The sequence below is a fragment of the Cervus elaphus genome, chromosome 19 (genome assembly GCF_910594005.1).
Source record: "Cervus elaphus chromosome 19, mCerEla1.1, whole genome shotgun sequence".
Lineage (NCBI taxonomy): Eukaryota > Metazoa > Chordata > Mammalia > Artiodactyla > Cervidae > Cervus > Cervus elaphus.
The window spans coordinates 90,450,417-90,476,983 of NC_057833.1; the positions used below are offsets into that span (position 1 = coordinate 90,450,417).

Genomic DNA, 26,567 nt, shown 5'->3' on the forward strand with positions numbered 1-26,567 from the left:
ACAGGAGATTAGGTTCCATCCCTGGGTCAGGAAGATCCCCCGGAAAAGGGAATGGCTACCCACTCCAGTGTTCCTGCCTGCAAAATCCCATGGGCAGAAAAGCCTGGAAGGCTGTAGTCCATGGGGTGGCAAAGAGTTGGACATGACTAAAGCGACTGAGCACACACACACACACGCATACATTATCTGTTAAGCTTTTTTTTTTTTTTGAAGAAAAAAGTCAACATCATTATAAGTATTAGCTTAGGGCCAAGAATTTCTGGGTTTAAAAAATAAAAAAAGTTAGCAAGACATTAAAAAAATTTTACTCTAGTGTCTCATTTAATTAAATTTCAATTAAAAAATAAACTAAATCTCTAAGACATTTAAATATAGGAGAATACAGAATAGAGTGATAGAATATAGACTAGAATGACTTGCCACTAATCTAGTAAAAGGTAAAGTCAAGATTTAGCTCTAGATTTTCTGACTCCAATGACCGTATTCATAAATCTTCAAAAGTTGGGCAGTGCTGGGCAGAAGGTGGGGTTGGGGGCGGGGGAGGGGGTATTATCTTTACCTCTGTAAGGCCACACTGTTCACTTCACAATAGATTCTTTTCTAAGCAGCAGAAACTTTAGGTTTCAAACTTCCTTCCCCTTTCAGAAAGTTTAATTTTCTCTCTTCACCGAGTTCATCTTAACGTGTAAGATGAAGAGATCTTTCCTTTCTAACTGCTGCCAAACTAAAAACATCCTCCTTTCCATTTGACTGAATTGCTTTTAAGTGTAGTATCTATAGCTACTATCTCACGTTTTTACAAACTATTAATTATATTTCAATTCTTAAAAAATGCACCAAGTATTTCCTACATAACAACTACTGAGCTAGGCACTAAGGATATAAAAAAGAAAGACTCGGCCCTTATCCTCAAAGAAACAAACTAATTTGACTTCCCTCCAGCTGCCCAAAAGAAACTGCACTATCAAGAGTAGACAAGGAGCTCTACCTTGATAAATTAATGTATGCTTATGGTCCATAACCTTGCTAATTTGACCGTGCTGATCTCACAAATCTCAACTCGTTAATACCATTAAAACCATTCTCTCTTGGGTTTTTAAAGACTATTTCTTCTGTTTCACTTCAACTAGAGGTTGGTTTCTTTGCTTTTTCTCATTACTTGTATTCTACATGGCTCAATCATGGCCCTTTGTTCTTACTATATCTTTGCTTTAGAAAGTGACTGGCCACATAATTTATTGTCCAAACTGGGTAAACCATTGAGCGTTAAAGGGGAGACACTATTAATAATTATATTGGGATACAACTTAAGCCATTTGGAAAAACAGGATCAAATGGATTCCTGCTTAAACACCTTCAATGGCTCTCTTCTCCAGATCTTGATGCAAAGCACACAAAAGTCTATTTAGAACTAATTACCTCTTGTAAGTTAAATTTATACCTTTTTTATGGCCATCTCTCAAATCTACCTCAAAACCTACCTTCACTCAGTCCTTAGAGTACTATAGTCCATCTGGTGTCAAGTTTCATTTGCCTTCTTCCCCACCCAATAGAAACTTCATTACTTGCCCCCAGTCAACAGGGCCCAGAAACTATTAAGAAGCCCCATTATCCAGATGAGAAAAGGGAGGTTTACCATGTCCTCTTGGGAAGGAAATGGCCACTGGCTCCAGTATTCCTGCCTAGAGAATTGCATGAAGAGGAGCCTGGTGGGCTAGAGTCCACGGGGTTGCCGAGAGTCAGCCACGACTGAGGGACTGCCACACACACCACATCAAACACTTGAATAAATGCTACAAAGTGGTACTACTGTGACTCTAAGCCAGTTCTTAACTCTCAAAGTCCACACAGTTAATGACTATGGATATTAACTAAAGATATAAATTCAATGAGTAGACGTAATCAGAAGGCTTACTAAAATCTAGATATTGTTCTTCATGTCATATATTAAGGCCACATAAACTATTCTAAATGAGAAAAAAAATAAAATCACTTCAGTCCCCTGCCTATACATCTTTCATGGTTTCCTCATCAAACAGATCACATTAGGTCCTTAATGATGGGATCCCAAGTTGCTTTTCAAGGTCTATTTCCCAGAACTCCAGAGGCATAAATTAGTTACCATTCCCTGAACAGACCATGACCTTACTGTTAAACCCTCAATATTCTTCACCTGCTAAACCAGTACTCCTCCCCACAAACCATAAAATGCTGCCTCTTCCATTAAGATACTCCCAATTCCCTGAAGGTGACTTGGCCTTATTTTAAGTTTCCACAACACTGTGGACATACATTTATTGTAACATCTATCACATTCCTTTGTAACTTACATGTCTATCACTTCTGATAGCATGTGAATTCTTCTACGACAGGTTTTTGGCTCACCTTCCATCTCTGCACCCTTTCTGTCCAGAAAACTATACTGCACACAGTGTGTACTCAAATAGTATCTATTAAATAAACGAGTGGACAAGTGTCCTTTACTGATCAGACACCTTCAGTAGCTTCCCATCTGTTAAAAGAACGCCACTGACAGCAGAAGAAATTTCATCTGCTATTGCCTGAATTCCAGAGTCTTGATTAGATTTCAGATGAATTCTTATGACTGATAACTTTCCAATACTAATTACCACCCACTGACTGTCTTCTGTAATGGTTTCCCAAACATGCCAGAGATACTCCTGAAGTCCTGTCCTAAACACGCATGTAGCAAAGAGGATTCTAGGGAGATGGCAGAACAGGAAGCAGCAGGAATCTCTGCTCACCTGAGTGACAACTGCAGGGGCACAGTCTGTCTCAGGCAACTATTTTGAAACTCCGGACTAATGAAGTCTTGTGACTTCCAGGGGAAGGTCTGCATGGTAAACTGCAGCTAATTCTGGCCCACTGAGACGGTGGTGCACGCGGAGCTCCCCCTCCCCCGTCCCTGCCACGTGGCAGGCAGCTGAGCACGTGGTCCTGGAGCAGCCTGCACGCAGCACGTGGGAACCAGGTGGGCAAAGAGGACCCGGTTCCAAGTACCAGGCATCTGTGTCCTGACCGCGGACTGCTGCTTCCAGCCCACAGAGGTGCAAAGAAGTGGGTGCATCCCTGGTGCACCTCCCTCAGTTGTTCCAACTCCTCCCCCTCTGGCTGAAGTGACTTCCAGGGGATTTAAAGGACTGGTGTCCTTCCCTCCCTCCCTCCCTCCTTCATTTTTTCTCTTTTTCCCCTTCCCAGAGCTGGACATTAAAAAACAAGAGCTTCTATGGGGAAAATTAGAAAGTGACCGCACACACCCAGGGAAAGGCTCAGAAAAGACCTGAGAAGACCTTAAGTCTACACCTCAGGCTCATCTTTGGTACAGTGACAGCCCACAGCAATTCTTTTTTTTTTTTCTTTCTAATGAACAAGACAAACAGCAAACCCCGGGGAAGAGTGAAATTCTGATTTCCAGAGTTACTGCATTATTAGATCTAAACGCCCAGTTTTCAATGAACAATCACAAGACATACAAAGAACAGGAAATTATGGCCAATTCAAGGGAAAAAAAAATCAGCAGAAACTGTCCCTGAAAAAGTTCTGATGGTAGATAGATTAGATAGACATTAAAACAACTGTCTGAAAGATGCTCAAAGAACTAAAGGAAGATGTAGAGAAAGTCAGGAAAATGATACATGAATAAAATGAAAATATCAATAAACAGAGAGAAAAACCTAAAAAGAAATTGAAAAAAAAAAAAACTCTGGAGCTGAAAAACAAAATAAATTAAATGAAGAAAGAATCGGCAAACATGAAGACAGGACAATGGAAATTATTAAGCTTGTGGAACTGAAAGAAAAAAAAAACATGAAGAAAGATGAACAGAGCCTAACGGACCTGTGGGAAACCATGAAGCAGACCAACCATGTTCACTGTCAAATTTCCAGAAGGAGAAGACAGAAAAGGAAAAGTGAGTATTTGAAGAAACAGTGGCTGAAAATTTTCCAAATTTAATAAAAGACATGAATATGAACATCCAAGAAGCTGAACAAGCCCCAAATAAAATGTACTTGAAAGAGATGCATCATAATCAAACTTGATCTTTCAACAAAGAGAGGATCTTGAAAGCATCAAGTAAAAAGTGGATTGTCACATACAAATCACACATCTCACAAGGGGTTAATATCCAGAATATATGAAGAAGTCTAAAACTCAACAAGAACAAGAGGAAACAAACATTCAGATTAAAAAATGGGCAAAGGTCTTTAAAAGATGTTTCTACAAATAGCCAATATCCACATGAAAATATGTTCCACACTGCTAATCATCATGGAAATACAAATCAAAATTACAATGAGGTAAGACCTCACACTCATTAGGATGGGTCACTATTAAAACACCCCAGAAAACAAGTGTTAGTGAAAATGTAAAGAAACAGGAATGCTTGTATACTATTGGTGGGAAAGTAAAATGGTGCAACTGCTATAGATATAGCAGAATGCTGACTGTCCAAAATATGAAAAATATAATTATCACGATTCTGCTGGGTCAATTCAACTGATAGACATACTTAATTAAAAGTAGGCTTTTAAAGAGATAAATGCACTCCCATGTTCATGGCAGCACTACCCACCATAGTTAAAAAATGAAAGCATCCCATTTGCCCACTGACAGATGAATGATAAGCAAAATGTAATATAAACATACAGTGGAATAGTATTCAGCCTTAAAAAGGAAGGAAATTCTGCCATATGCTATAACATGGATCAACCATGAAGGTACTAAGTGAAATAAGCCAGTTGCAAAAAGACAAATACTGTATGATTCAACTTATATAGGGACTTAAAAGTAATCAATACCATAGAGACAGAAAACAAATGGTGGTTACCAGGGACTCGAGACTTTGGAGTCTTACTTTGGACAGCAAGGAGATCCAACCAGTCCATCCTAAAGGAGATCAGTCCTGGGTGTTCATTGGAAGGACTGATGCTGAAGCTCCAATACTTTTGCCACCTGATGCAAAGAACTGACTCATTGGAAAAGACCCTGATGCTGGGCAAGACTGAAGGCAGGAGGAGAAGGGGATGACAGAGGATGAGATGGTTGGATGGCATCACCGACTCGATGGGCATTAGTTTGAGTAAACTCCGGGAGTTGGTGATGGACAGGGAGGCCTGGTGTGCTGCAGTCCATGGGGTCGCAAAGAGTCGGACACAACTGAGCAAGTGAACTGAACTGAACTGAACCAGGGACTAGGGAGAAGAAATTGGGAGGTATTGCTTAAAAGGTATAGAAGTATTGTTTAAAAGGTTCAATTTTACATGATGAAAAAGAAAAGAGTTATGGGGATGTATGGAATGATGGTTGCACATTATGAGTATGTTCAGTACCACTGAACTGCATACTTAAAAATGGTTAAGACCGTGGATATTATGTGACATGTATTTTACTACAATTTTTAAAACTGGGGAAAAAAAAGAAAAAACAACATATGTACAAGTGGGAACAAAAAATATATGGGAAGTAGCTGTACTGTTTGCTCAATTTTCCTGTGAACCTAAAACTTTGCTAAATACACACACATATATATAGTGTATTTAAAAAGTATACAAGAGTCTTGTCCAAAATGTCTTTCCTTCTTCTTTAACCTCTTCAAAGTCTATCCACTTCTGAGCAGCCGGCTCAATACTTCCACCTCTACTGTAAGAGCTTTTCTCCTCTCTAACTTAACTTTTCTCCTCTAAATTGCTACATGCATGCTGTGCATGCTAAGTCACTTCAGTTGTGTTCGACTCTTTGTGACCCCGTGGACTGTAGCCTGCCAGGCTCCTCTGTCCAAAGGATTCCCCAGGCAAGAATACCGGAGTGGGTTGCCATGCCCTCCTGCAGGGGATCTTCTTGACCCAGGGATCGAACAGGCATCTCTTACATGTCATCCGGTGTTGTCAGGCGGGTTCTTTACCACTAGCGCCACCTGGGAAGCCCAAATTCCTACATAAAATACATTAAACTATCAAGACCAATATAGATAAGATGAATTAAACACGTGTTATAAAAATAGCATCTGTATAATCTAAGTTAAACTCAATTAAAGTACATGACAAATTCTTAAAGAGCTGTTTACAGCTGTAAAAATTAAGTTTCCTCATTTAACCTACACATACTTACTGTTTAAAATGTGCCAGCCTAAAAATACACTGGTGAAGGGAAAAACAATCCCCAGCCTCAGGAAGACATTGTCTGATGGAGGAAACCAGCAACACATACGAAAATATCAACTGTATTCACGGCTAGGAAAGAAGCTAGTGGGCGTTAGAGAGGGGAAGGGGTATGACAGGTATGCTCTTTCAGATAAAACAGGTGGTCAGGAAGATTTCTCTGAGGGGAGAGCTATTTAGCTGCCACCTGGAAGATGGGGAGGTGTCGACCATGGTAAAAGCAGGGAAAAGAGAAATTTATGTAGAAGAATAGAATTGTGAAAAGGTTCATATAATACCCATAACTGTAAGTAAAGCCAGTAAACTGGGCTTCCCAGGTAGCTCAGTGGTAAAGGATCCACCTGCCAATGCAGGAGACAAGAGTTCGATCCCTGGTCTGGGAAGATCCCACATGCTGTGGAGCAACTAAGCCTAAGCACCACAACTACTAAGCACACACACTACAACGACTGCAGCCGTGTGCCCTGAAGCCCGTGTCCCGCAATAAGAGCAGCCGCTGCAACAAGAAATCCACAGACCTCAACTAGAGAGTAGCCCACACTCACTGCAACTAAAGAAAAGGAAGGAAGGCAGGAAGGAAGACGCAGCACGGCTAAAAATAAATAAATATTTTTTTTTAAAAATCAGCTTTTTAAAAAAAGTAAAGTCAATAAATTGAAACTGAGGAAGACAAGTAAAATACACATAAGGGAGTGTCTGCGGGGAAATTTGCTAATTTTGGTTATTTACACGAAACAGTAGAAGGAACCCACTTCTTATTTTCTTATTTGGGGCTAAAAGCAAAGAACATGGAGAAAAAATTAGAGCCACGTGGAATCCAAAAATCAAAACAGAGAAACACAACTGAACACACACTCATAGATGTAGAGAACAAACAGGTAGTTGCCATAAAGGAGAGGGGATGAAATAGGTGAAAGAGATTAGGAGTTACAAAACCTCTGGTTATAACATAAACAAACCACAGGGATGTAACAGACAGCACAACGTATGTGGTCACTAATATTGCAGTGACTTTGTATGGGGACAGATGGTTACTAGACTTATCATGGCGATAATTTCTTAGTATATGTAAATGTCAGATCACTAGGTAGCATACCTGAAACTAAAATAACACTGTATTAACAACTATACTTCACTGAAAAAGCTCTAACTTTAGTCACTTACTAGCCATAAGACTTGGGCATCTCATTGAATATTTTCAAGTCCCTGTTTCCTCATCTATAAAATAATACAACCATCATTAAATGTTTTTTACTCTAATATATACTAAAAAAAAAAAAAAAAAATCAGGATCATGAATGCCATTCTGACCAGAAAACTAAAACAGAAAAAGAAAGTTATCAGACCTTGATAAATATTCTCTAAAAACAATCATGAATGCATAATACTCCACTGAGTGGATGCATCATACTTTATTTCCTTATAAATGGATATTTACACAGTCTCTTTATTTTTGCCATAATAAACTCATGAAAGAATTACCTCTGCACTCAAGTCTCTTACTCTTTTCTAGTGACAAAATGTCAGAAGGGTTTGCACTCGGTCAAGGAATGTATATTACTGCAAGGGGTTTGATAGGTATTATTACCATGGAGTTGTGAAGAGTTGGACACAACTGAGCGGCTGAACAACATCATTACCAGTTTGCTCCCCAGAGTGCCTGTGTTAATTCAGTCTTAGATAAAAAGATAAGAATAAATAGAATAAAAAGTGGATATGAAATGAAGATACAAACTTTTCTTACCTTTGCCAACACAGGTCATAATTCTAGAAAGTCTTTGTTAATTTGATAGAGGAAGATGTTGTCTTTAAGCTTTTTACGTGGTTTTTCTAGTAGTCATGTATGGATGTGAGAGTTGGACCATAAAGAAGGCTGAGAGCCGAAGAACTGATGCTTTTGAACTCTGGTGCTCAAGAAGACTCTAGAGTCCCTTGGACAGCAAGGAGATTAAACCAGTTAATCCTAAAGGAAATCAACCCTGAATATTCTTGGAAGGACTGATGCTGAAGCTGAAGCTCCAATACTTTGGCTGCCTGATTCGAAGAGCTGACTCACTGGAAAGGACCTTGATGCTGGGGAAAACTGAGGACAGGAGGAGAAGGGAACGACAGAGGATGAGATGGTTGGATGGCATCACCGACTCAGTGGACATGAGTTAGAGCAAACTCTGGGAGATAGTGAAGGACAGGGAAGCCTAATGTGCTGCAGTCCACGGGGTAGAAAAGAGTCGGACACAACTGAGTGACTGAACAACAATGGTATTTACTCTCCTCTTGTCTGTGGCCATTTCTCAGATCTGCCCTGTTTCTGAAGACCTTGACAGTTTTGAGGAGTACTGGTCAGGCATGTTGTAAAAAGCCACACAGTCTGGATTTTTCCGTTTTTTTTTTTTTTTTTTCCTCTTATTGTTAGATTAGGGTTATGGGTTATTGGGAAGATCTCGTTACATCATATCAAGGGCATATGCTATCAAAATAATTTCTGACTATTAATGCTAACTTTGAGGATCACCCGGGCAAACTGCTGTTTCTAGGTTTCCCCACTGTCAATTACTGCCCCCTCCACCACATATTCACAGCAGTTTCTCTCTGGAAGCACTGGAAGAAAGGGAGAAGTTGGAGGGTCTGAGCTCTACCTCCTTGAGCAGGAAGTAAACTATATCATCTTTCGGAATTCTGTGCAGGAGACTTGTCTCTTCTCCCCTACTTATCTATTCAGTCACTTATTTATATGAATACCTATTTGTTTGTTGTTACTTTTTAACTTCAGGTTAAAATCCAACATTACGTTATTTATTTTGCTGCTCCAGTTGCTCCAGTTTGGGCCATTGGGATCTTTTTCAGGTTGGCTCCTGTGGGGGTTTGGCATGCTCCAACTTTTTTTTTTTTTAGTATTTCCTTACTTTCTCGTCCCATGAGACACTCCAGGTTCATTTTGTATATTTCCTGCCCATACGCAGATTAGCTATTTTTCCATGGAGCCCCTGAATGTCTTTACTGGAGATCAGTATTAGAAACCAAGATCTAGGTGGTGGGAGACATTACTAACTTTTTAAAACTCTAACAATATTTGATGGAAATGGCAATACATAATTTTTACTTGCTTTGGAAAGAACTGTCAACTTCAAAATACTTATTTTTTCAAGACTTGTCTTATACTATATTTATACTTGTCTTATACTTATAGTTTCTTAGTATACAATAAAACAATTGCTTTTCCTTTATATCACAGAAATGATAATACTTTACCTATCACTGGTATTTTCTCCACCTGCTAATGCAAAATTTCCAGACACTTCAAAGTCTCCAACAGCTCACAGAATTTCTGTGAGCCTTGACAGGAAATACCTTCAGCCTTAGCTGTACATTAGAATCAACTGGGAAACCTAAAAATCTCATGTCCAAAACACATCTCAAACCAACTCCATCAAAATCTCTGAGGGTGGGAAGTATTGTTCTAAAGGTCTCAGGCGATTACAGTTTGTATCTAAGCTAGAGAAACACCAATGTAGTCTTTCACATGGCCTCACTGAGAGTACTGCTGAGTAATGCCGCCTGCACCAGGCACAGATCACCTCCCGACTTCTCTGCAGAAACTCTGTGTGTCCATAAAATGCCAGAGCTTCCGGTTCTGCCTTTTTTGAAACAAGGAAAAATATTCTGCTCCCTTGCTAGATTACCTCATAAGAAATACACATAAGCAGCACTGCTTGTGACTTAGTAAGATGATTTGTTAAGTTATATTTTTAAAGATAACTGTTGTTTTCATAAAAACTTATACCCACCCTATTCTCATAGGATTCACACATGACTTCAGAGGTCTGGCCATAAGATAAAACTCAGTAATTCCCATCATGCAATATGCAGAATCATTTCCCCTTTCCAAAGGCCAAGATTTTTCTTAAAGATTCAACCTCTTTTTTCCTCTGAGGTACACTGAACATAATCATGGCAACATCAGAAGCCAAACCTAGCTCAACTCCGGACTGACTCACTAAATCCCACAAATGCCATAACAGAAGTAGAAGCGTGCCCATTTCCATGTATAAATACTATTCTTATTTCAAGCTCTACTGTTCTTCTATACAAAGCATCAGGCATTAAATTAAAATTGTAAAATATACACAAAAGGGAAAAAAAACAAACCCTACTAAAAGAAATGAAGCAGCCAAGAAACACAGACTCATACATGACCTGGATGTTGAAAATATCAGAAAGGGACTTTAAAATAACTATATCCACTTTCTCTTTACTAGACTGGAAGAAATTTTTTTCCTAAGTTTAATCACTTGAAAAGATAATTGAGAGTCTAAACTAGAACACTAATAAGCTATTATAATAGGGCTTATAACATTTAAAATTAAATGCATGCTATTAATAGCACAAAAGAGGAGAAAGAAAAAGGAAGTATACGAAGTATGGCAAAAATTCTTTGAAAGCAGACTGTAATAACTTAAAGATGTACACTATAAACCCAAGGGCAAACCACATTAACAAACTGAAAAACAAAAGTCATATGATCATCTCAACAGATGTAGAAGAAACATCTGACAAAACTCAACAGCCATTCATGATTAAAAAAAACTGTCATCAAAGTGGGTCTGGAGGGACATATCTCAACATAATAAAGACCATTTATGACAAAATCACAGCAGAAATTATACTCAAGGGTGAAAAGTACTCACAGCTAAAATTATACTCAAAGGTGAAAAGCTGAAAGTTTTTCCTCTAAGATTAAGAACAAGACAAGGATACACACTCTCATAATTTTTATTTAACAGAGTATTGGAAGTCCTAATCAGGGCAATCAGACAAGAAAAAAATAAATAAAAGGAAGCTAATTATAAAGGAAGAAGTAAAACTGTCACTGTTTGCAGATATCATGACACTATATACAGAAAATTCTAGTCTCCAATAAAACCTGAATTCATCAATTAATTTGGTAAAGTGGCAGGATACTAAATTAACCTACAGAAAGACTTCTGTAGATTGCATTTATATACACTAACAGCACACTATCAGAAGGAGAAATTAAGGGAAAAAAAATCACACTTACCACTGCATCAAAGAGAATAAAATATCTTGGAATAAATTTAACTAAGAAGGTAAAAGACCTATACTTGGGAAACTGTAAGACAGTGTAAGATAACACAGAGATATGCTTGTTCATGGGTTGGAAGAATTAATATTGTCTAAATAAACATACTACCCAAGGCAACCTATATATTCAATCCAACCCCATTAAAACAGTCATGGCATTTTACACAAAACTATAACAAACAGTACTAAAAGATTCTGAATAACTGAAGCAATTTTGAAAAAGAAAAAATGAGCTGGTTATCATGCTCCCTGACTTCAGACAATACTACAAAGCTACAGTAAGCAAAACAGTATGTAACTGACACAAAAACAGATACACAGATCAACAGAACAGAGAGCCCAGAAATAAACTCATGTACTTATGGTCAATTAATTTACAACAAAGGAGGCAAGAATATACAAGGGGGAAAGTCAATTTCTTCAATAAGTTATGTGGGGAAAACTGGACAGCTACATACAAAAGAGTGAAATTAGAACATTTCCTTACACTGTATACAAATATTTAAGACGTGAAACCATGAAACTCCTAGCAGAAAACATAAATAAATAAATAAATATAAATATATATATATAAATATACTAAAAAATAAAATATATAAATATATAAATAAAATAAAAAATAAAATATATAAATAAAATAAATAAATATAAATAAATGTCATAAATCACAGTAAGATCTTTTGGATCTGTCTCCTAAGTAAAGGAAACAAAAGTAAAATAAACAAATGAGACCTAATCAAACTTAAAATCTTTTGCAGAGCAAAGGAAACCAACAACAAACAAAAAGACAATCTACTGAATGGAAGAAAATATTTGCTAATGATATGACCAATAGGAGTTATATCCAAAATATATAAGCATCTCATACAATGCAGTATCTAAAAAGCAAAAAGCCCAATCAAAAAATGGGTAGAAGACCTACATAGATATTTTCCCAAAGAGACATACAGATGGCCAATAGGCATATGAAAAGATGCTCAACAGTGCTAATCATCAGAGAAATGCACTCAAAAATCACAAGGAAGTATCACTTCATACCTGTCAGAATGGTTATTATCAGAGAGACCACAAATAACAAACGTTGATGAGGATATAGAAAAAAAAAAGGAACTCTCATGCACTGCTGGTGGGAATGTAAATTGTTACAGCCACAATGGAAAATAGTATGAAGGTTCCTCAAAACACTAAAAATAGAACTACCACATGGTCCAGCAATTCTGCTCCTAGGTACATATTCATAGAAAATAAAAACAGCATTTGAAAAAATACACGCAGTGCAATATTCATACCATTATTTACAAAACAGAAGCAACCTCAGTGTCCATCAACAGATGAATGGATAAAGAAGTGATACGCACACACATACACTGAAATACCACTCAATTATAAAAAAGAATAAAATCTTGCTATTTGCAGCAACATGGGTGAACCAATTTCTACCAAACATTTATAGTAAAACTAACACTATACAAACCCTTCCAGAAAACAGAACAGTAGAAAACAATTTCCAACTCATTTGCTAAGGCTAGCACAACCCTGATACCAAAACTGTTAACAAAGAAATACTAAGAAGATTCCCAGTCAATATCCTTCATGAACATGGTCTCAAAAAACCTTAACAAGCCTTAGAAAGGAATGAAATTCAGATACATACTCTGACATTGATGAACTCTGACAACAATATGCCAAGTACAAAAGACAGATACAAAACGACAAACAATCTAAGTTTCTAATTATATAAGGTATCTAAAATCATCAAATTCAGAGGCAGAAATTAGAACAATAGTTACCAGTAGCTAGAGGAAGGGAAACAGGGAATTATTATTTCATATGTATGGACTCAATAAAGGACAGAAATGGTATGGACCTAACAGAAGCAGAAGATATTAAGAAGAGGTGGCAAGAATACACAGAAGAACTGTACAAAGAAGATATTCACGACCCAGATAATCACGATGGTGTGATCACTCACACTCACCTAGAGCCAGACATCCTGGAATGTGAAGTCAAGTGGGCCTTCGGAAGCATCACTAAGAACAAAGCTAGTGGAGGTGATGGAATTCCAGTTAAGCTATTTCAAATCCTAAAAGATGATGCTGTGAAAGTGCTGCACTCAATATGTCAGCAAATTTGGAAAACTCAGCAGTGGCTATGAACTGGAAAAGGTCAGTTTTCATTCCAATCCCTACGAAAGGCAATGCCAGAGAATGCTCAAACTACCGCACAATTGCACTCCTCTCACACGCTAGTAAAGTGATGCTCAAAATTCTCCAAGCCAGGCTTCAGCAATACATGAACCATGAACTTCCAGATGTTCAAGCTGGTTTAAGAAAAGGTAGAGAAACCAGAGATCAAATTGCCAACATCTGCTGGATCATCGAAAAAGCAAGAGTTTCAGAAAAACATCTATTTCTGCTTTATTGACTATGCCAAAGCCTTTGACTGTGTGGATCACAACAAACTGGAAAATTCTGAAGGAGATGGGAATATCAGACCTCCTGACCTGCCTCTTGAGAAATCTGTATGCAGGTCAGGAAGCAACACTTAGAACTGGACATGGAAAAACAGACTGGTTCCAAACAGGAAAAGGAGTACGTCAAGGCTGTATATTGTCACCCTGCTTATTTAACTCATATGCAGAGTACATCATGAGAAATGCTGGGCTGGAGGAAGCACAAGCTGGAATCAAGATTGCTGGGAGAAATATCAATAACCTCAGATATGCAGATGACACCATCCTTATGGCAGAAAGTGAAGAAGAACCTCTTGATAAAAGTGAAAGAGGAGAGTGGAAAAGTTGGCTTAAAGCTCAACATTCAGAAAACTAAGATCATGGCATCCAGACCCATCACTTCATGGCAAATAGATGGGAAACAGGGGAAAACACTGGCTGACTTTATTTTGGGGGGCTCCAAAATCACTGCAGATGGTGACTACAGCCATGAAATTAAAAGACGCTTACTCCTTGGAAGGAAAGTTATGACCAACCTAGATAGCATATTAAAAAGCAGAGACATTACTTTGTCAACAGTCTAGTAGTCAAGGCTATAGTTTTTCCAGTAGTCATGTATGGATGTGAGAGTTGGACTATAAAGAAAGCTGAGTGCCGAAGAATTGATGCTTTAGAACTGTGGTGTTGGAGAAGATTCTTGAGAGTCCCTTGGACTGCAAGGAGATTCAACCAATCCATCCTAAAAGAGATCAGTCCTGGGTGTTCATAGGAAGGACTGATGTTGAAGCTGAAACTCCAATACTTTGGTCACCTGATGCAAAGAGCTGACTCATTTGAGAAGACCCTGATGCTGGGAAAGATTGAGGGCAGGAGGAGAAGGGGATGGCAGAGAATGAGATGGTTGGATGGCATCACCGACTCAATGGACATTGGTTTGGGTAGACTCCGGGAGTTGGTGATGGATAGGGAGGCCTGGCGTGCTGAGGTTCATGGGGTCGCAAAGAGTCGGACACAACTGAGGGACTGAACTGAACTGAATTGATGTAGAGTTTCATTTTGAGATGATGAAAAAGTTCTGGAGATGGATAGTGGTAATGGCTGCCCTATGACTGTACTTAAAGCCACCAAATTACATCTTGAAAATGCCTAAACAATAAATTTTATGTTATGAATATTATATCACCATAAAAATAATCCTTAAAATGTTAGCAAACTTAATCTAGCAATAGATAAAAAAAAGGATAACACATTATGAAGCAACTGGTATCTACCCAAAGAATGTTGCTTGATATAGATATTGCAAAAGAATCTACAAAGAGGCTATCAGAAGTAACAAATTTTAATAAGCTAATGAATTTATTACCAAGATAGAAGGCCCCATATATACTATATAAAAAAAATAGTAAACTTTATTGCAGATAGATTATATCTCAATAAATCTAACTTTAAAAAACAAAACAACAGAAAACTAACTAAATAATAGTGTTGCCAGCAGACCTCCTTATCTTGTTCCTGTTTTAAACAAAAATGTCTGTTTCTAATGGAAATATACTAAATATAGCATTGACTAATAACTTAATCATGCGAAATGTCAGGCTGGATGAAGCACAAGCTGGAATCAAGACTGCCTGGAGAAATATCAATAACCTCAGGTATGCAGGTGACACCACCCTTATGGCAGAAAGCGATCCTTAAAGAGCCTCTTGATAAAAGTAAAAGAGGAGAGTGAAAAAATTGGCTTAAGACTCAACATTCAGAAAACGAAGATCATGGCATCTGGTCCTATCACTTCATGGCAAATAGATGGGGAAAGAATGGACACAGTGACAGACTTTACTTTGGGGGCCTCCAAAATCACTGCAGATGATGACTGCAGCCAGGAAATTAAAAAACACTTGCTCTTTGGAAGACAAGCTATGACCAACCTAGATAGCATATTAAAAAGCAGAGACACTACTTTGCCAACAAAGGTCTGTCTAGTCAAGGCTATGGTTTTTCCAGTAGTCATGTATGGATGTTGAGAGTTGAACTATAAAGAAAGCTGAGCACCAAAGAATTGACGCTTTTGAACTGTGGTGTTGGAGAAGACTCTTGAGAGTCCCTTGGACTGCAAGGAGATCCAACCAGTCCATCCTAAAGGAGATCAGTCCTGGGTGTTCATTGGAAGGACTGATGCTGAAGCTGAAACTCCAATACTTTGGCCACCTGATGGGAAGAACTGACTCATTGGAAAAGACCCTGATGCTGTGAAAGACTGAAGGCGGGAAGAGAAGGGGACCACAAAGGATGAGATGGTTGGATGGCATCACCTACTCGATGGACATGAGTTTGAGCAAGCTCCAGGATTTGGTGATGGACAGGGAAGCCTGGTCTGCTGCAGTCCATAGGGTCACAGAGTCAGACAGAACTGACTAAACTGAACTGAATAACTTAATAAAATGTGTGTGTGTGTGTGTGCTGAGTCATGTCCAACTCTGCAACCTCATCCACTGTAACCCTCCAGGCTTCTCTGTCCATGGATTTCTCAGGCAAGAATACTAGAGTGGGTTGTCATATCCTTCTCCAAGGGATCTTCCCACCCCAGGGATTAAACCCGCATCTCTTGTGTCTCCTGGGTTGGCAGGTGGATTCTTTACCATGGCACAAACTGGGAAGCAACTTAATGATAGATGTTTTAAAATATATTTTTAACTATCTTTAATCCATAGTCCATCAGCAGATTTTTTTAAAAGTGACCAAAATTTTTAAAATGTAGCCTGAAAAGTATTTCAGATAAAAATATGGTTCCTCTTTAACCAACCTATATAATTATTGATAATTTCTTAATATTAAATCAAACATACTGAACACTTGAGACAAATTATACTTAGTTCATAGTATATAGTTCTCTTAATAGAACATCAGTTTTATTTACTGATACTTAGGATTTTTGTTTCTATAGTTGTGTTGATAACTACTTGATTGATAACTTTCTGTATTGTTAAGTTTTATTTATGAGTCAAGTCAGTTTTGTTCCATGTATTAGAAGTCTTTGGTTTTATACTTTGCATGTTTTATTGCCTGGATAACCTATTCACAGAAACAGGAAAAAGTCTGCCCATAAAACCATCAGGAATAGGGTCTTTTTAAGTGATGTTTTTGTACAACATTTTCTATTTCTATTGCTATAGTAGACTTTTCCAATTTTCTACTTTTTATAAAATGAATCCTGGTAATTGATATTTCCGCCAAATTAATTTTTTATCAGCAATTTTTAAATTCTTCAATGCAACTGATGCATGGTAATCTGGTAGTTTTTTAAGTTTCTATATTAAAAATCCTCTAATACTTCTAATACTCCTCTGAAGTTCCTAATGTCTCAACATTTTGCTAAATGACTTCCTAGAGTTTATTGTGATCACTATACCTGGATCTTTCGGTTCCACCATCATTCTACCGTCTGAGTTTGTTCAGTTTTGTTTTCATTTTTATTATATGCTTCTTTTGGCTAACTTTGATAGATGAATATCTTTTTTCTTTCATTTCACTTAAAAATATTAAATGCACATATACAACTTCTCCTGTATCCTATATATATGTGTTTATAAAAAAGTATAATTTTTTTATTTTATTTAATTGGTATTGTTATTTTTAATACCTGCCGTTTAGGTTTCTAAGGACACCTTTCATTAATTTCAAATTTTACTGCACTGTAGTCAGATACAGTGGTCTATCAAATTTCTGCTTTGTAGACTCTACTGAGATTTTGCTGTTTTTCAGCATGATTACCTTCCATAAATGTTCCACAGATGCTTGAGAAGGAGTATTCTTTGTAATAGAAAAGAATTCCTTTCACACAGCGTCAGAGCTGGAGTAACGTGAGAAGGGCGTTCACTTGGGGATGGCAGAAATGAGAAACTGGTTATGTAACAGGACAGTAACACATAAACAGAGATATAAAGGATGATGAGATTCAGAATGACTCCTTCTAGAAGACTGTTTAGCTTTGTAAGGAACTACCAAACTGTCTTCCAAAGTGCCTGCATCATTTTGCATTCCCACCAACAATGAGTGAGAGTCCCTGTTGCTCTGCATCTTTGTCAACCATTTGGAATTGTCAGCTTTCCAGCTTTTAGTCATTCTAAAAGGTATGTACCACTGTTTCACTATTAATTTATAATCCCTTAATTATAAAAGATATGGAGTATCTTCTTACATGCCTTTATGTCTTCTGTACACATTATTCAGTGATGTATCTGTTCAGATCTTTTGTGCACTTCTTATTTGGGTGGTTTGTTTTCTTGTTCTTTTTATATTTTGGATACAAGTCTAGATAGTGAAGAATTTAATCTTATTCAAAGAGAGGTTTGGCTTTTCCCTCAGCTCCTGGTAAAACCCTTGGAAGTCTCCAAACCCTTGGAAACTCTTGTCTGATAAAAGTGTCTTTGCTTAACTGGAGGCGTTGGGCGGACCAGACCATAACAATACAATTTAGGGTGGAGGCTTTGAGTCATATCAACAATGAGATTTAGGCTGGGGCATTTGGGCCATGTGGTATCAGTTTGACCTCTTGAGGGACTAGAGACTTAAATCAGACAGTGAGTGGTTGGTTGGGGTTACATGATTAAATCCCAATAAAAACTCTGGGCACCAAAGCTCATGTGAGTTTCTCTGGTTGGCAATACTCCAAATGAGCTGTCAGAAATTAATACTGGAAAGTAACACTGTCCATGATTCCATGGGGAGGACAACTGGACTCTTTCAGACTGCCCTACATGCCTTTTAACTTGGTTGATTTTAATCTGTATCCTTCAGCTATAATAAATCATAATCCTATGTATAACAGCTTTCAATGAATTCTATGAGTCTTTCCAGAGTATTAGCAAATCTAAAAGGGGGCTTTGAAGGAACGTGAATTCGCAACTGGTGCAGAAGTAAGGGCAGCCTTTTATGTACTCTTCCCAAAATCTGCAATCAGTTAACTCTGCAAAGTCCTTTGTCAGATATGTGTTTTGCTGTTTTATTAAAAATAATAATAATAATAAAATATAAATAAAAAATAATTGCCACCCTCAACGTCACCTACATTTTCCTTTATTTTTCTTCTAGAAGTTTTATCTTTGTATGTTTACATTTAGGCCTGTGATCCATTTAGAGTTAATTTTTGCGACAGGTGTTAGGTCTGCATCTGAGCTGTTGTGTGGTTGTTTTTTTTCCACAGGGGCTTCAATTATTCCAGCCTCAGTTATTGACAAGACTCTCCTTTTTCCATAGAACCGTCTTTCCTCTTTGTCAACCATCAGTTGATATATCTGTGATATACAGGTCTGGTTTTGGGCTCTGTATTCTGCTCCACTGATCTATGTTTCTATTCTTTCCCTAATACTTTACCATCTTGATTATGGTTGCTTTAAAGTAAGCCTGAAAATCAGGTAGTATGACTCTTGGATATTGTTTTTTCACTCAACCTGAGTCTGTCTTTTAAACTTACATGCTAATGTATTCACTTTTATTCTAATTACCACTGAGGTTGTCTTACGTTCTGTCACTGTCACTCTTGGTGATCTTTAACATTATCTTCTTTATTTTCTATCCTTGGCTAATCAGGCTGTAGATATTTTCTTTTTAATACACTATAAATATTGTTCCACTGTCTTTCACTATTTAGTAGTGAATAGATTGCTTTTTGTAGCAGTATCCTATTTACCTCTTGCTTGGATGTTTCCATTTTTTAATCCTCAAAATTTGCAGCCAGATATATCTAATATTTTCCCTGTATCAGTGAAATCCTTTGAACTGTAAACTTTGATCTTTCTCGAGCTCAAGGATGTTGTCTTTTACTTTACCTTTGAATATCACTTCTATCTATATGCTCCTTTATTCAGGAATACAACTTACCTACATACTGAGTCCTGACCCTCTGTACCAACCATTTTTATCTTTTTGACCCTTTTTCATCGTTGCATTTTAGACCTTCTCCACCTCCTCTCCACATCACTTAGTTGACTTTCACCATTCACTATCTTCTGAGTCCTTCACTGATTTTAACAGCATATTTAATCTCACTATCTTTATGAGTTTTGAGGAGTCTTCAGGAAAAATTAAAATGTAGGAAGTTAGAAAGAACTATATAAGATTCTCTGCAACCATCCTTATTTCCTCTAGTTCCAGGGCCCTGCATCAGTCTATCTGGATTCAGATAACCTCTGACTAGTTGTATAACCTCAAGGGGAAGTAATTTAACCTGTTTACTTCAATTTCCTTGAGAACAATCATTTAATTAGTTAGCTAATTCATGAAGGGTTTTACTACAGTATCTGGTACTCAGTAAATGTTTATTTATTGTTAATATGTGCGTGCTAAGTCGCTTCAGTCGTGTCCGACTCTTTGAGACCCTATGGACTGAAGCCCAGCAGGCTCCTCTGTTCATGGGATTCTCCAGGCAAAAATACTGGAATGAGTTGCCATGCCCTCCTCCAGGGTATCATCCTGACCCAGGGATGGAACCTGCCTTTCTTATGTTTCCTGCACTGGCAGGCAGGTTCTTTACCAGTAGCACTCAGCTGGTTCCCTTCTGTGTTTATCTACTATCTTTTACATACTATTTCAGATTCAGTAGATAATTTTACAAAAACAAACAAGTCCCACCTAATATTATCTTGTTTCCTTTATCTAAGTATGATTTTCCTATGTCCTAAATGTAATATTTCCTTCTTTTATTCTGCAGAATTTCTTAGTGAGCCCAAGATGCCTTTTAAAATAAATGCTCTCAATTATTTCAAATTCGAGAAAACTATCTAGGTTTGGTACTTGCTAAGAAAAAAGTAAGGCAAATTCTAATTAGTCTCTCGCTTTTACTGTCCATCTGAACATTATCTGACTTTTAATTCTTAGTTCTTAAGTTGGAGAAAAGGCTGATTTACAGAACTATTAGCCAAATTCCTAGTGTTTGGCAGTCATATAATATTATAGCTCTCATCTATTTTCTAGATTAAGGATCTCTTTGAAGATGTCATTAAAATTATAAACTCCATCCCCAGATCATGAAGTTTTGCTTACCGACTCTGTCTTGTCATGACTTGAAATCAGTCAGTGGACTCTATTAAGAGGTAAGGATCACCTCCTTTACTATGGTTCTGATCAGCTAACGAAGGGTCTGCTGATCCTGTTGCCTTGTTATGTGACGCATATGACTAGTAATTTAATCCTGGTTACTTTGAAACAGAATATATTTCTTCCCTAGTCAAAAGTACGGCCTAACAAGGAATTCCCTGGCTGCCCAGTGGGCACGGCTCTGTGCTCTCACTGCCAAGGGCCCAGGTTAATCCCTGATTGGGGAACTAAGATCCTGCATGCTGTGTGGCAAGGCCAGAGGGGAAAAAAAAAGATAAAAGTAGGGCTTAACCAAGAGCTGTTTGAGCTGGTGGCTGGTACAAGGGAGTTCTTCTCACTGTTGGTAAATATTAGAAAATTTTAAAATAAAAAGCCTTATTTGTGCATTTATTTGTGTGTAGGGCCTTAAAACAATGCATGCCACCCCCATGGCTTTTCTTCTCCCTGCCTCTTTCTACTTCACATCTGAAAATAGAGCATAACCAGTCCACCTCTGCCCCCGCCCTTATAGAACTGTGGTCACTGGGGGAAGTAGAGAGGTAATGATAAGAGAGACGGGAGGGAGAAAAAGAGCCCTGGATGCTGCAGATAGCACTTGCAACAAACACCACAGGAGGTAGTTGGCAATTTTCTGGTTGGCAAAGAACCTACTTCCTTAAAATTGTAGGTATGCAGTAGAGATGGGTAGAAAATTACCTTTTTCCTGCCTATCCCTGCTATTCTGTCTTGGGGATCTGTCTTTACTTTACTGGAAGAAAATCCTCCTGATGCCTGGCATGTCTTAAATTGTATTTCTGGTTTCTAATTCTATTTGCAACTCCGCCTCCCTGTGTATTTTCACCTATTTGACCATGGGATAGCAGAGATTAAGTTGAGTCCCCCTAGCTGGCTGCCAGCTACACACAAGCTTCCCACAATTAAAATCTTGAGGCTAAAATATCCTACAATAATCTGACATGTGTTCAACCTGGGAACTGCAGATAAGTGGAAGAAATAGCTTCTTATTTTCTCTTGCTTCCCTTAACTTTAAACCACAGTACAACTTTACATAAACAAATAAGTTTATTGATATTATTGAGCATACAGAATATAGAGCATAGTTAAAAGGAAAAGTGTTATTTTTCTCTCAAGAAAGCTCTAATCCAGATTATAATGTCATGAAACTGCCAATAGATGTAAGGTTTAAACCTAAGCATTATAGCAACCAATTAGAAGCAGTCAAGTTCCTCCACAATAAAGTGTACATGATAAAACTTATAAACTAGTAAGATAATAATAAATAGGCCAGTTATCAGAGACACTCTCCAAATAAATAAAAAAGGTAGTTAGCACACAAATACTACTAAAACAATTAGCATGACAAAGGGGATTGAGATTCCTTAAGAAACACAACTCTTCAAATTCCTTCTGCTCTTGTCAATAATGTGCGATGTTAATCAAAAATTTCCTGAGAGTGATATGAATGTGGAGCAATGTATTTAGAAGACCAACCTCTGATGTCAAAGACACGACCTGAACTGTCTGTACCACTTGGGAAAGTTAGTTAACTGCTCAAAGTCTCAGTTTTTCATCTCTAAAATGGATGCATTTATCTTGCAAGGAGGTCGTCATCAAGATTCTATGAAATAACGAACACAAATAGTTTAGCACAGTTCCTGACAAAAATAGCACTCAACACAAAACAGACTTTTTGTAAGCAAATTGACTTCTTCTGTTAGAGTGTTAATCCCTTGAAAATGCTGAAATTAAACAAGGTGGCAACTAAAGTCAAATGGTACTTCAGGAAAAGAACCAAGACAAAAAGAAAACAAAAAATAAACAAAAACATTAAAAGTAATTATAGATCAAATTGCTCAAAAATTCAAAACAAAACGTTGGGAAACTGAATCCAAGAATATATAAAAAGGATAATGTGCTTGGGCTTAGTCATTCAGTAGTGTCCAACTCTCTCCAACCCCGTGGACTGTAGCCCAAAAGGCTCCTCCATCCATGGGATTTTACAGGCAAGAATCCTGAAGTGGGTGGGTTGCCATTTTCTCATCCAGGGACCTTCCCAACCCTAGGATCAAAACTGCAGGATCAAATCCTGCATTGGTAAGCAGATTCTTTACTGCTGAGCCATCTGGGGAGCTCTGAAAACAATAATATATCATGCCTAATAAAGGATCCCAGGAATGCAATGCTGATTTAATATCAGAAATTCAACTGATGAAATTCACCATGAGCAACAAAATAAAAATGAGAACTCCACTATCATCAGATACGGTATTTAACAAAATTCAACAACCATTCATGATAATAACTTTCAGCAGACAGGAATAAATGGGAAGCTCCTCAACGTGCTAAAAGGTAACAATGAAAAACCTGTAGCTAAAAATCACACTTAATGGTAAAAATGAATATTTCCCCCCTAAGATGAGGAATAAGACAATGATGTCGACTTTTACTACTTCAACAGTGAACAGTTTTAGCCAGTACAATAAATCAGGAAAAAGGGAAAAAGGCATAAAACTAAGAAAGGAATAAGTAAAAGAGACAAAATGATGGTCTATGCAGAAAATCCCAGGTAAACTAGTGAGTCTGCTGTCAGCAAGATCACAGCAACAAGATCAATATTTGAAAAGATCAACTGTATTTCTATACTTTAGCAGTTAAAAAACCAGAGATTGAAATAAAAAGATGCAATTCACAATAATACCAAACATGAACATGAAATATTTAGGAATAATTCTAACAAAATATGTGCAAGGCCTGTACAATGAAAATTATAACACTGTGCTGAGATAAATCATAGAAGATTCATATTAAGGGGCAGATAAGTTATGCTTATAAATTAGAAGATTCAGCATGATTAATTTATCAAAACATTCCATATTCATCTACAGATTCAATGTAATCTAAGTTAAAATCTCAACAAGCAGTTTTGTAGAAATTTACATACTGTTTTTATCAATAATATTTATATTAAAATGCCACAGGACTGGAAAAGGTCAGTTTTCATTCCAATCCCAAAGAAAGGCAATGCCAAGGAAAGCTCAAACCATCACGCAAGTGCACTCATCTCACACACTAACACAGTTATGCTCAAAATCCTCCAAGCCAGGCTTCAACAGTACATGAACCATGAACTTCCAGATGTTCAAGCTGGATTTAGAAAAGGCAGAGGAACCAGAGATCAAACTGTCGACACCCACTGGATCATTAGAAAAGCAAAAGAGTTCCAGAAAAACATCTACTTCTGTTTTATTGACTGCGCCAAAGCCTTTGACTGTGTGGATCAAAACAAACTGTGGAAAATTCAAGAGACAGGAATACCAGACCACCTGACCTGCCTCCTGAGAAACCTGTATGCAGGTCAAGAAGCAACAGTCAGAACTGGACATGGAACAACATACTGGTTCCATATCAGGAAAGGAATACATCAAGGCTGTATATTGCCACCCTGATTATTTAACTTATATGCAGAGTACATCATGAGAAACGCCAGGCTGGAAGAAGCACAAGCTGGAATCAAGGTTGCCAGGAGAAATATCAACATCAGATATGCAGATGACACCACCCTTATGGCAGAAAGTGAAGAAGAACAAAAGAGCCTCTTGATGAAAGTGAAAGAGAGAGAGAGAAAAAGTTGCCTTAAAACTCAACATTCAGAAAACGAAGATCATGGCATCCAGGCCCATCACTTCATGGCAAATAGATGGGGAAAGAATGGACATAGTGACAGACTTTATTTTGGGGGGCTCCAAAATCACTGCAGATGGTGACTGCAGCCATGAAATTAAAAGACACTTGCTCCTTGGAAGACAAGCTATGACTAACCGAGACAGCTTATTAAAAAGCAGAGACATTACTTTGCCAACAAAGGTCTGTCTAGTCAAGGCTATGGTTTTTCCAGTGGTCATGTATGGATGTGAGAGTTGGACTATAAAGAAAGCTGAGCATGGAAGAATTGATGCTTTTGAACTGTGGTGTTGAAGAAGACTCTTGAGAGTCCCTTGGACTGCAAGGAGATCCAACCAGTCCATCCTAAAGGAAATCAGTCCTGAATATTCATTGGAAGGACTGATGTTGAAGCTGAAACTCCAATACTTTGGCCACCTGATGGGAAGAACTGACTCATTTGAAAAGATCCTGATGCTGGGAAAGTTAGAAGGCAGGAGGAGAAGGGGACAACAGAGGATAAGATGGTTGGGTGGCATCACCTACTCGATGGACATGAGTTTGAGTAAACTCCAAGAGTTGGTAATGGACAGGGAAGCCTGGGGTGCTGCAGCCCATGGGGTTGCAAAGAGTTTGACACGACTGAGTGACTGAACTGAAATTAAAATGCAGGACTTACTATAGCCAAAACAACTTTGAAAAAGAACAAAGTTGAAGGACTAAGACTACCCAATTTCAAGACTATACAGCTTAGCAGAATTCCTCAACTTTGGCACTGGCTTTGGCTAATTCTTTGTGATGGGGAACTGTCCTGTGTACTGAAGACATTTAAGGAGCATCCAGCATCTACCGGGTGTAAATCTGCCACACTCCAAGTTTGACAACTAAAAATATCTCCAGACACTGCCAAATATTCCACAGGGAGGAAAACTGCCCCTTGAGGACCACTGAGCTACCTAAGTATAGTGTGTTACTATCATAAAGACAAATATTTAAATCAACAAAACAAAATATTAATAGACTTGAGAAACAGACCCTCAATCCTCAGTTGATATTTGAAAAAGGTACAAAGCAATTCTAACTGTTGTTTCTTTGTTAAGAAGCAACAGTTAGAAAGCTGTATGAAACTACGGACAGGTTCAGTATTGAGAAAGGAGTATAACAAGGCTTTTTATTGTCACCCTGATTATTTAACTTATACACAGAGCACATCATGAGAAATGTTGGGATGGATGAGTTATAAGCTGAAATCAAGATTACTGGGAGAAATATCAACAACCTCAGATATGCAGATGATATCACTCTAATGGCAGAAGGCAAAGAGGAACTAAACAGCCTCTTCATGAGGGTGAAAGAGGAGAGTGAAAAAGCTGTCTTAAAATGCAACATTCCAAAAACTAAGATTGTGGCATCTGGTCCTATCACTTCATGACAAACAGAAAGGGAAAAGGTGAAAGCAGTGACAGATTTCCTCTTCTTGGGCTCTAAAGTCAATGCAGATGGTGACTGCAGCCATGAAATTAGAAAACAATTGTTTCTTGGCAGTATGCTAACCTAGAAGTATGTTAAAAAGCAAAGACAACACTTTGCTGACAAAGGTCCGTATAGTCAAGGCTATGGTCTTTCCAGTAGTCATGTACAGAAGTGAGAGCTGGACAATAAAAGAAGTCAGAGCACTGAAGAATTGATACTTTCTTTCTTTCTTTTTTTTTTTTTTTTAAGAATTGATACTTTCAAACTGTGATGCTGGAGAAGACTCTCGAGACTCCCTTGGAAAGTAAGGAGATCAAACCAGTCAATCCTAAAGGATATCAACCCTGAATACTCTTTGGAAGGACTGATGCTGAAGCTGAAGCTTCAACACTTTGGCCACCTGATGAAAACAGCTGACTCACTGGAAAAGACCCTGATGCTGGGAAAGACTGAAGGCAGAAAAGGGTGACAGAGGATGAGATGAGTGGATGGCATCACTGATTCAATGGACATGATCTTGGACAAACTCCAGGAGATGTGAGGGACAGCGAAGTCTGGTATGCTGCTGTCTGTGTGGTCTCGAAGAGATGGACACGATTTGGTGATTGAAC

The 26,567-nt window shown here is 37.9% G+C and overlaps 1 protein-coding gene and 1 long non-coding RNA gene across 3 annotated transcripts in view; one reads left to right on the plus strand and one right to left on the minus strand.

Moving 5' to 3' along the window:
* TFDP2 (transcription factor Dp-2) overlaps positions 1 to 26,567 on the minus strand; it is a 192,385-nt gene that overhangs the window by 81,205 nt on the left and 84,613 nt on the right. The window lies entirely within an intron of this gene.
* Positions 17,724 to 26,262, plus strand: LOC122675193. Its single transcript, XR_006335219.1, has 3 exons — positions 17,724 to 17,858; positions 20,701 to 20,819; positions 26,206 to 26,262. It is a non-coding gene; the product is annotated as an uncharacterized LOC122675193 (long non-coding RNA).